The 10,305-nt window shown below is 36.1% G+C and overlaps 1 protein-coding gene across 1 annotated transcript in view; it reads right to left on the minus strand.

Annotated features, from left to right (window-relative positions):
* Window positions 1-10,305, minus strand: part of LOC101854822 — a 62,205-nt gene that overhangs the window by 474 nt on the left and 51,426 nt on the right. The gene's annotated exons all lie outside the window — the stretch shown is intronic.

Genomic DNA, 10,305 nt, shown 5'->3' on the forward strand with positions numbered 1-10,305 from the left:
AGATAGATAGATAGATAGATAGATAGATAGATAGATAGATAGATAGATAGATAGAAAGATAGATAGACAGTTATGAAATGCGACAGGTGCAGAAAAAGCTGCTAAATTACTCACCCCAACACTACACCAATGACGCTGATCAGTGTTCACAAACCTATTGTCTCCACCCTCATCCCGACCACTAAGTGCCACTTACTGGCTAGTGCTTGTTATGACTGGTAACTGTTGTGCCACTTACAGGCTAGTGCTTGTTACGACTGGTAACTGTTGTAGCACTTATGTGCAAAGAGGGGGATAGAAAAATATCATCATTGTTACTCTCTCGTATTGATAAAAGTAGATTTTGTTTAACAACGTAGCTTCTTTTTACCTGTTTAGGGTATGGGTGCGAAGTCGGGTGGCGACTGATGGGGTTTAATCTGGTTGAGTGTTTTAGAAATTAAAAATTTCGTAATGTGCACAATGGTGTCTTTTTACACCCCCATCGATATAATTTAGCTCATTTAGGAGGCTGGCAGCTTCAGTGTCGTCTGTCAGGGCCGGCCCAGGGTGAAAAAGACAACGCCCAAGCAGGAAGGTGGAGATAGATACTCGATGTAATTTCTTCCTCTATAGGAATGGAACCCGGCCCTTGTGTGTATGACAAAGAAGCACCAAATTGCAGCACCACATATAATATATTACAGTTCAGTTCGACTTCTGTTTTATTTTGACAGCTACGATCGAGGCAGCGCTTATTCCAAATCGTAAGCCTAAAGGTCTAGTTTAGGTGTGAGTGATGATTTTCGTGTTGTTTTTTCAACCGGGCCAATGATAAATAACCAACTGTTATCATTTTATTATTTTCAAAGCAGATTATCGTAAGATTGTAAAACACGATTACGAATTGGTAAATGCAAACAGAAATGGTTTGATAGAAGAATACCAACAGAGATACAGATACGCTTTCTGGTGCGTCGACTTTGGAATAAATTTAGTACTGGTCTGGGAGAGGGCAATTTCTGAATGTCTGGCTTTTGCACATTATCTGAGCTTTTGAATCTCAAAAAATATTTCATGATCCTAAATGATCTTCTTTGTGTGTGGGGTTTTTAAAAAAACATTTTAGTACAAGAGAGTAACAAACACAGAAAGGAGAAGAGATCAGAACGATAGATGTTTGGTGGGAAAGAAGGAGCAAGCCACACCAGAGCACCCACGAAACACCCACTTGCGTGTGTGTGTGTGTGTGTGTGTGTGTGTGTGTGTGTGTGTGTGTGTGTGTGTGTGTGTGTGTGTGTGTGTGTGTGTGTGTGTGTGTGTGTAACTCTACTGTGGTTAGTACGACATTCACCCTAATTTTCAAGACCGCCACAAAGTGATTTATTTTATGAAGTAAATTGTGAAGTTATAGTAACTTTCCAAAAGTAATCAATGGCTTCAATGGAGAAAAGTAACGGTATACCCCGAGCACGTTACATTGCACGCATTGAGAGAGTGTTCACTTGGGGTCGGTTTGTCACGATGGTGTTTTGGTAAGAGTTTTACGCCCCAAGTTCAGTCACTGCCACAGGGACTGTCATTTCCGTGTGGGCCTGTTCAGCCACAGCAAGCGCAGCTCTCGAACCTGAAATCTCCTACAGCGCAGACCCATAGTCTCCTGAGACTGAAGAATGCCATACTGTTTTAGTAAGAGTTTTACGGCACTTGCAACACAAGTATAGGGTGATCAAAAATTCGAGGTGTAACTTATTGTCAAATATCTCCCCAACTGTTGAAGATACACTCTCCAACTGTTGAAGATACACTCTCCAACTGTTGAAGATACACTCTCCAACTTCACAGTTAAGTGGACGCGCTCACGGTACGCCCCGTAGATTTTTGTGACCGGCCGTGAAGCCTCGCGCTACGGTGGGTCTAAACAACTCACAGTTTTGTTTCGTTTTGCGAATTGCACTACCACTCCCGATACATCTTTTTAAACAGAAAAGAAAGGTCTTCAAAATGGCGGTCTTCGCGTGAAAATCGGTTCAGTAGAACTGGAAATATTTGCATCTGAAAACAAGGCAGTTTTTACAACGCGATAAAATGAAAACTACTGGCTGTATATTTATGAATCTTTCAGAAGTTATAGATTATCCATTCCAATTCCTTTTGACACCCGAGTTATTTAGCCTGAACTGCGCACAACGCCATGGGGCTTCCCGTAAAAATGCATACAAAAAGCCACACCGCGAATATATGCGATAACGTATTGGGGCGACAATACATTTATTCGCACTTTACTTGTTTCTCCGGACATTAATAATACGTGCGACTATGAAATCATGAACGGACTGACTAAAAAATTCACAGTTTTGTTCCATATTTGGCTCTTGAATAGTGTAGACGATAGCTAAATCAAGATTCCCTGTCTAGAATTTGCAGTAGCAGGCTAGCTGACAGCTGTCACAGAGCCAGCATCTACTAGATCTAACTTACAAATTACATCACGTATGCCTTTGGGCTTTGGAATAGAAATACAACTTGGATTGCACAGTTCTAATTGATGTTAGATTCAGCATCTATCTAGCTATAGTATCCAGAATTAATCATAATTAATCTCATCATAACAATCACTTTTACTAGACAACTTTTTTCTCAAATCACTTTTGCGCCAGCTACTAGTTATGTATGTAGGTCATATGAGCGTGCGAAGCTACTAGTTAGTAGATCTAGTAGAGAACAGGGTTCATAAAGCCACTGCTCAGTCTTTCACTTTCAGTACCTAATAAATGTGTGTTATTATTGTCTGGATATTTTTACTTTTTACATGATCAAATTGTGACAGTTTCTTTGTGGCCAAAGAATGGCAGGAGAATTTTGAGACAGTGAGTCTCTGACTTAATAGGAAACAATAATTGTGCTCATCCATGAAAACTGCTAGTTGAGAATAACTCAGAACAATACAATTGCCATAAGTGGCAAAAAAAAATTATGAAAAAATAAAAGAACGAGATAGGCTATAATTTGTCCCAAGAAAATTGCAAGTGAAAGATCATAAGATAATTTTGTTATTTTCTGGTCATCTTTCCACTGTTTATTATCATGTTCCAGTGGCCTACTACAAAAGTGGTCTCTGATGAACATTTTTCTTGACGTTATAAGCTCTTTTATGCACTTGAAAGCATAAAATACAAAATGTATATATATAGCTTCCCACAAATGTATGTTACTATACTTAGAAAAAGAAGGATAGGGAGCTAACTTATGGTCATGAAGAGGGGAGGTTTTGTTGTTGTTGGTGCGGGATCCGTTTTACGATTAGAAAAACTCTAAAAACAAGTTTTAAAATCTAAGAGAGACCGCAAAAATTTTGAAAGTACTACTTAGTTGGTTTAACTCTAATAATTATGACCAGTGAAGAAAGACAAAGAGAATGCTGCATGATCTGTCGAAACATAACCATTAGCACCAAAGTTATTTCCCTTTTTGTCCATTTCGGGTTATCTGTGTGGGGGATTTTTTACCACCCTGTATCTCTATAAGTAGTATAAGTACCAAAATATATTTCCGTGACTGTGTAAAGGGGTGTTTTGTAGTTGTGTGCATTCTGTGTAAAATTCCCAACAAATTGATGAACAACACTTTTTAAAAATATGCATTTTTTGTTGAGTAATGGTCATTTGTGTTGAGTAATGGTAATTTGTGTTGAGTAATGGTCATTTGTGTAGAGTAATGGTCATTTGTGTTGAGTAATGGTCATTTGTGTAGAGTAATGGTCATTTGTGTTGAGTAATGGTCATTTGTGTAGAGTAATGGTCATTTGTGTTGAGTAATGGTCATCTGTGTTGAGTAATGGTCATTTGTGTTGTTACGTTGCGTTTGGGTGTCACAAAAACCCAGAGTTAAAATGGCCTGAAAGTGGCCAGATTTTAGGTACGAAAAATCGCCATAACTTTTTAACTAATAAAGATATCAACACAATTTAAACTGTTTTATGATCATGAAGGCAGGGACTGCGAAAGTACATTATTTCAAAGAATATCAGACAACTTTGACATTTTCACAAAACTGCCATTTTGTCAACAGATGAATATTCTTTTAATCACCTGTACCATGTATTCTAGAAAATTCCTTAATGAATACTTATGAAAATCGCAGTCCATAGTCTTTACATCATATTAATTGTTCACACCAAAACACACTGGCCCCAGCTCATCACCACTGGACAGGAGGGGCGGGTTACTCTGTTCTTTACTCGACAGTTGTGTGCCATTAATATACTGAGAGTTGTATGTGATGATCCAGGAAGATGGGACCCTCTGTTCTTTACTGACAGTTGTATGTGATGATCCAGGAAGATGGGACCCTCTGTTCTTTACTGACAGTTGTATGTGATGATCCAGGAAGATGGGACCCTCTGTTCTTTACTGACAGTTGTATGTGATGATCCAGGAAGATGGGACCCTCTGTTCTTTACTGACAGTTGTATGTGATGATCCAGGAAGATGGGACCCTCTGTTCTTCCCACCTGTTACTCGTACGTTATAGACATAAACTATAAGAGTTGTTGTTTGTTATAATCTATTAAAATTATTGGAAGATTTGCATATTCTTCCAAAAAATGAAGGCATCAAACCAAGGCCTTGAGCTGCAGGCTGATAATTACAAAAAAATCACTTTAAAAAACCCCACCAAAATGTGTTTCCATTTTAAAAAAATGATAGTTCCACCATTTTTCAACAGTTTTCCAATAAAAAAATGATAGTTCCACCATTTTTCAACAACGTTTTCCAATAAAAAAAATGATAGTTCCACCATTTTTCAACAACGTTTTCCAATTTAAAAAATGATAGTTCCACCATTTTTCAACAACGTTTTCCAATTTAAAAAATGATAGTTCCACCATTTTTCAACAACGTTTTCCAATTTAAAAAATGATAGTTCCACCATTTTTCAACAACGTTTTCCAATAAAAAAAATGATAGTTCCACCATTTTTCAACAACGTTTTCCAATAAAAAAAATGATAGTTCCACCATTTTTCAACAACGTTTTCCAATTAAAAAATGATAGTTCCACCATTTTTCAACAACGTTTTCCAATTAAAAAATGATAGTTCCACCATTTTTCAACAACGTTTTCCAATTTAAAAAAAAAGATAGTTCCACCATTTTTCAGTTCCACCATTTTTCAACAATGTGTTAAAAAAGTCTGAATAGATTCGACTTTCAAATATTTTATTTTGAATTATTTGGAGATAAGGGTCTGTTTTAAAAAGATGCTGAAAACTGTTTTTAAAAGATGTCAAAATCTATTGTTGAAGCATGTTTTCTCTTCTTTAACCTTTCAGTTCTAATCATGATATTGATGTCAACTGAAGGCCGAATTGAAAATGAATTTTTCATGAATAAATACATTAGAAACAATTGAATCATCGTATTTTTTTCTTCAAGTTTGTAAGTGTTCTAAACTTAAACGCTAATTTCCTCAAAATTAAATCTTTATACCCTACCTCGCAAAATGTGCAATATCTCAAAAACTGCTTAAAATATCTCAATTTTTTTTTTAACCCACTGTATTCAGCATTTAATGTCCTGAACTCTCAGGGTTCAATGTTTCTTGGATGTCATGGTGGTCATACTAGCTGTCGCCGACCCTACCCCCCCAAAAATAAATAAATAAAAAATAAATTTAAAAAATAAAAAATAAATAAATGTTTAAAAAATTTTATTAAAAAAATTAATTTTAAAAAATAAATAAATAAATAATGATAATAATAATAATAATAATAATAATAATAATAATAATAATAATAATAATAATAATAATAATAATGAAAATAATATAATAATAATAATAATGATATTAATAATAATAATAAAAATTTAAATGATGATAATAATTATAATAATACAAATAATAATAATAATACAAAAAATAATAATAATAATAATAATAATAATAATAATAATAATAATAATAATACTTTTTTTAAATTAATTAAATAAGGTTTTTTTAAGTTTAAAAAATCAAATTATTTAAGAAATAAAAATAATAATTTAATTTAATGAAATTTTAATGAAATTCAAAAATAAAATAAAATAAAATACTAAAATAAAATAAAATTTGATAAACCACCGCCCCTTTTCATCAATGTGGATCATTTAGGAGGCTGGCTCCTTGGTTCCCTCCTGTGAGGGCCACGTGGGTGAGTAGCTGATGTCTGTTTATTGTGAGAAGATCATAGACACAATACTAGCCTTTTCATTTTGTCATTTAGTTTTCCCTGATGTTCACGGCGACCCCCCCCCCCCCTCCCCCCAAGAAACAACTTTAAAAAATTGTGCAACTTTAGTTTTTTAATATCTCGCACACAATTTGTCTGTCCTGATCGTTTTATGCACGAAAAATTAGGAAATTGTGAAAACTGAGCCCAAAAGTGTGAAATTATGCGATTCTGCTAATTTTAACAAAATATGATAAAGGAAACTAGTCAGAAATTATGCAAAAATGATCAAATTTTGCTAAATTATGCGGGGTGCATAAAACCACGGGGACAGATTAAAATTTGTACTAGAGTGTTGTAATTTGGAACCGATATAATTCATTCTAAATGAATTTGTTTGACATAGAATTCACCAAAAAAAAGAATCTTATTTTGAAAAAGGAAATGGCTTTTATGAAAATCACCTGTAAATGCAAATTGCGCCAATTTGAAAGATCTTGCAAGGAAAATCATGAAACGATTGGGTTTTTAAAAAAATAATGTATTCCTTTCCTTTTATTTTTTAAATTTAATCTTTCCACCCTTGTAACCTTAGAAAATAAATTACTTCTTTTCTCCTACAGAGTTTCTTTTTTTTAATTCTCGAATTCCGAGAACCAATGGCCTATATCCCTTCTTTGGACTCGACACATTTGAACGCGTCATTCAGTCATTCAGTCATTCAGTCATTCAGTCATTCAGTCATTCAGTCATTCAGTCATTCAATCATTCAGTCATTCAGTCATTCAGTCATTCAGTCATTCAGTCATTCAGTCATTAAGTCATTCAGTCATTCAGTCATTCGTCATGTTCAGAGTGGCCAAACACAAGGGCCCACCCAGTACTCAAAGCCAAACACACAGCACACCTTACAGTATGGAGCTGTTTCTAGAGACAATAGGGAGGGGGGGGGTAGGGCGCCCAAATAGACAGCATTAAAATTTGTGGAGTTGATATAACCTGAAAGGTGAATATGGGCTTTGCCAAGGAACCAACAGATAAAGTCGTAGATGAAGATCTGCCTTGAGAATGCGGACCGTTGAGATGTAGGAAAGTCATTGCTGCAGACATCGTCTACGGACAGACGTCTCATGGGGCTCATCTGCTGAATTCTGCACCCTGGTGACGTTTAAAGGGGTGCGAACGGTGTGTGTTTGACCTGAAGAGGTCGTTTTATCTGGGAATTTTTAGTTCTCATTCTCTACAGGTCCTAAAAGATGGACCGTTTCCACCTCGACATCAAAGGAGGCCCTAAGAACACTGTAACATTATTTCCGTTCCTTGTGCGAAACTTACGACATGAGTTGGTGGTGAGGAAATGTTCAACACGAAAAGCTCTCTGCTCTTTATCAATTAATCTTAACCGTGATCTCAACAGGAAAAGGAAACTTGAGAACAACTATCTGCCAACTTCTGTTGGCCTGTTAGACTACTGTAGTTTGCAATATGGCGCAATCGTTGGGACTTTTAGTGGTAGGACCGTAGACCTAATGCGAACTAGTTCGTCATGATACAAAAATGGGGACATAGCTGAAAATGGGTTGTTTTTTTACAGCATAACTGTAGATTTATCTAAAATGAATGTCAGACAAATTCCTATGGGCAAAACGTCAGAGAGGAGAAAAATATATTTTTTAAGTTGTAGAGTTGTTGTTTTTTGTTGTTGTTTTTTGTTGTTGTTGTTGTGGGGGTTGTTTTGTTTTTTTTTTGGGGGGGGTGCAATTGCGCTTCGTAGAAATTTGCTGTGATCGTGAACATGTTTTGTTCACAGCAATTGTCATTTCAGTCGTTTTTTTCGGTTAACATCCGCAACTTCAACAGGTTTGTAACATTGGGGTAAAAGAATGGTAGCGCAACCTATCCTCAATTATCTTTTTAGCTGGTGAATAAATGTCACCTATACTTTGCACGGCAGTTTGTCTCAATTTGTCTTACCTAATCATATTTTTCCCGCTACAATTAAGGCTAGATTTAAAAACTGTTCATCATCAGTTTACGTAAAGTACTACAAACCTCCTTTATGCAAAATGGAACTGTTCACCGCATTTCCTGCTTCTCACACACATTTTGCGTACCCATATGGCCGACGTCACAGCTCACCATTTGCAAAATCTAGAAACCACCCACTGGGATTTAAAAAAATTTTTTTTTTTTATTAAGGAATTTTCTAGAGTAGAGCTAACAGCTGTTTACAAAAATATAGATCGGTTAAGACAAGTTGATACAAGTCACTGTGCAAAAGCTGGAGAGTTTATGCTCTATAGTTGAGGAGATATTGGACAATAAGTTGTGCCACGAATTTCTGACCAGGCTATAAGTCAACAAGCTTCATGGAGGCCGCCATTTTCCCTTCCTCATTTTGAAAGCACATCTATGCCAGATAGGATATAAGACTTGGCAGCATTGCTGTCACTTCAAACAGTACTAAAAGGTCTTCATCTAGACCTACCTACGACAATGTTATTCCTTGACAATAGTCTCAAAGACATTTTCAACATATCAGGCAATAGTCTCAAAGACATTTTCAACATATCAGGCAATAGTCTCAAAGACATTTTCAACATATCAGGCAATAGTCTCAAAGACATTTTCAACATATCAGGCCTCTTACACGTGCTTCAGTGTGTTTATACGCAATACACAAGAGGGGAAATCCGAGCCAAAGAAGGTTTTGATATTCAATGTATTATCCATAAATAATATCTAGCATCTGCGTTTGTCGTGTCCGCCATTTTGAGATTTTTCGGTCCGAAAATCTTCGCAATTTTCCCCACAAAAAAATAGATTAAAATTGAAAACACCGCCGGAGAATGTAAAAACAAAATTACCCCAAACCTTTAATTTTCGAAAGGAAGTTTATTTTCACTTCCGCTTCACTTTGTCTCTTACTTGCTGACATCACGTCGATTTGTTGTTTTCATGTCAAAGATATACAGTACATTACGTACAATTTCTATTGCTGTTCGTCTTATTTTTCCTTATTTCTTATGTTGTAATTTGCTGGTGTGTTTTTTCTGGTTTTGCGTTTTAATTTGTAGGTGTGTTATTTTTTTTCTTGTTATTGTTCTGATGTGCTGTTTTTCTTTCTTTTTTGGGGGTTGTGTTTATAAAGCGTAATGTCATCTAATTTGATGTAGTTCCTTCCTTTTCTAATTTATTTAATGTGTTATTTTAGAGCGTGTCTCCACCCAAACCAAATACTGACACTGGCAGGCCCCTTGTGTGTGATTCCATAATCTACATGTAATATCCCGCACTTTTTCTTGAATTACACAGGTTTAGGTGAAAACAGCCAATTTTTGGGCACACGCCTTTATTGGTTAATCTTTGTGGTTGTTTAATTGCTGTTTTCATGTTTATATCATTCTGTTGTGAAAACTTTCTCTTTCACGTTTTTACTCTCTGCGGATACGAAAGATATTCTGGAAGCTTAAAACAGAGCACAAGAAATTCTGTTGCTTTAGATCAAGTTACCTCTATCAACATTTTGCTATACGTCGTCACAGAGAGTTGAACGCTTGGACATTATTGGCAACTTTTAAGGCAGTTTGGCCTTTTTGGGGGGGCAATTTTTGGCAACTTTTGGACCATAAAATGGCAACAAATGCAGATACTAGGATACGAGAAGATATATGAAACCTGGAAAACAACAGAGCTGGTTGACTATTCGCACAACACATTTCCCAACAGCTTTCCGACTTGTTCCCCAGAACTTCTTGTCGTGAATACAGAAGTCTTGTCAGTGTCGCACATTGTGTGTGTGTGTGTGAGTGTGTGGGTGTGTTTACGTGTGTGTGATGTGAGAATAAACCGTGCCAAGAGAATGTGCGAGAAGGGCTTTAGGACAAGTCGTACAGTAGCAGAAGTAATGATAATGATATCATGAGCAAGACGAATGTACCACGGAGTCCAGTCACTTTGTGTCGGGGGAACTTTTTGACTCTTTTCTTGATTTCCTCCATCCTTTGGATTGTTTTTTTTAAAGTAGGAAGGGTTATAAATCTGAAACATTTACATCCCTAGAAGGAGAAGGAGAAGGAGCAGGAGAAGGAGGAGGAGGAGGAGGAGGAGGAAGAG

This window comes from Aplysia californica, unplaced genomic scaffold (assembly GCF_000002075.1).
Source record: "Aplysia californica isolate F4 #8 unplaced genomic scaffold, AplCal3.0 scaffold00581, whole genome shotgun sequence".
NCBI lineage: Eukaryota > Metazoa > Mollusca > Gastropoda > Aplysiida > Aplysiidae > Aplysia > Aplysia californica.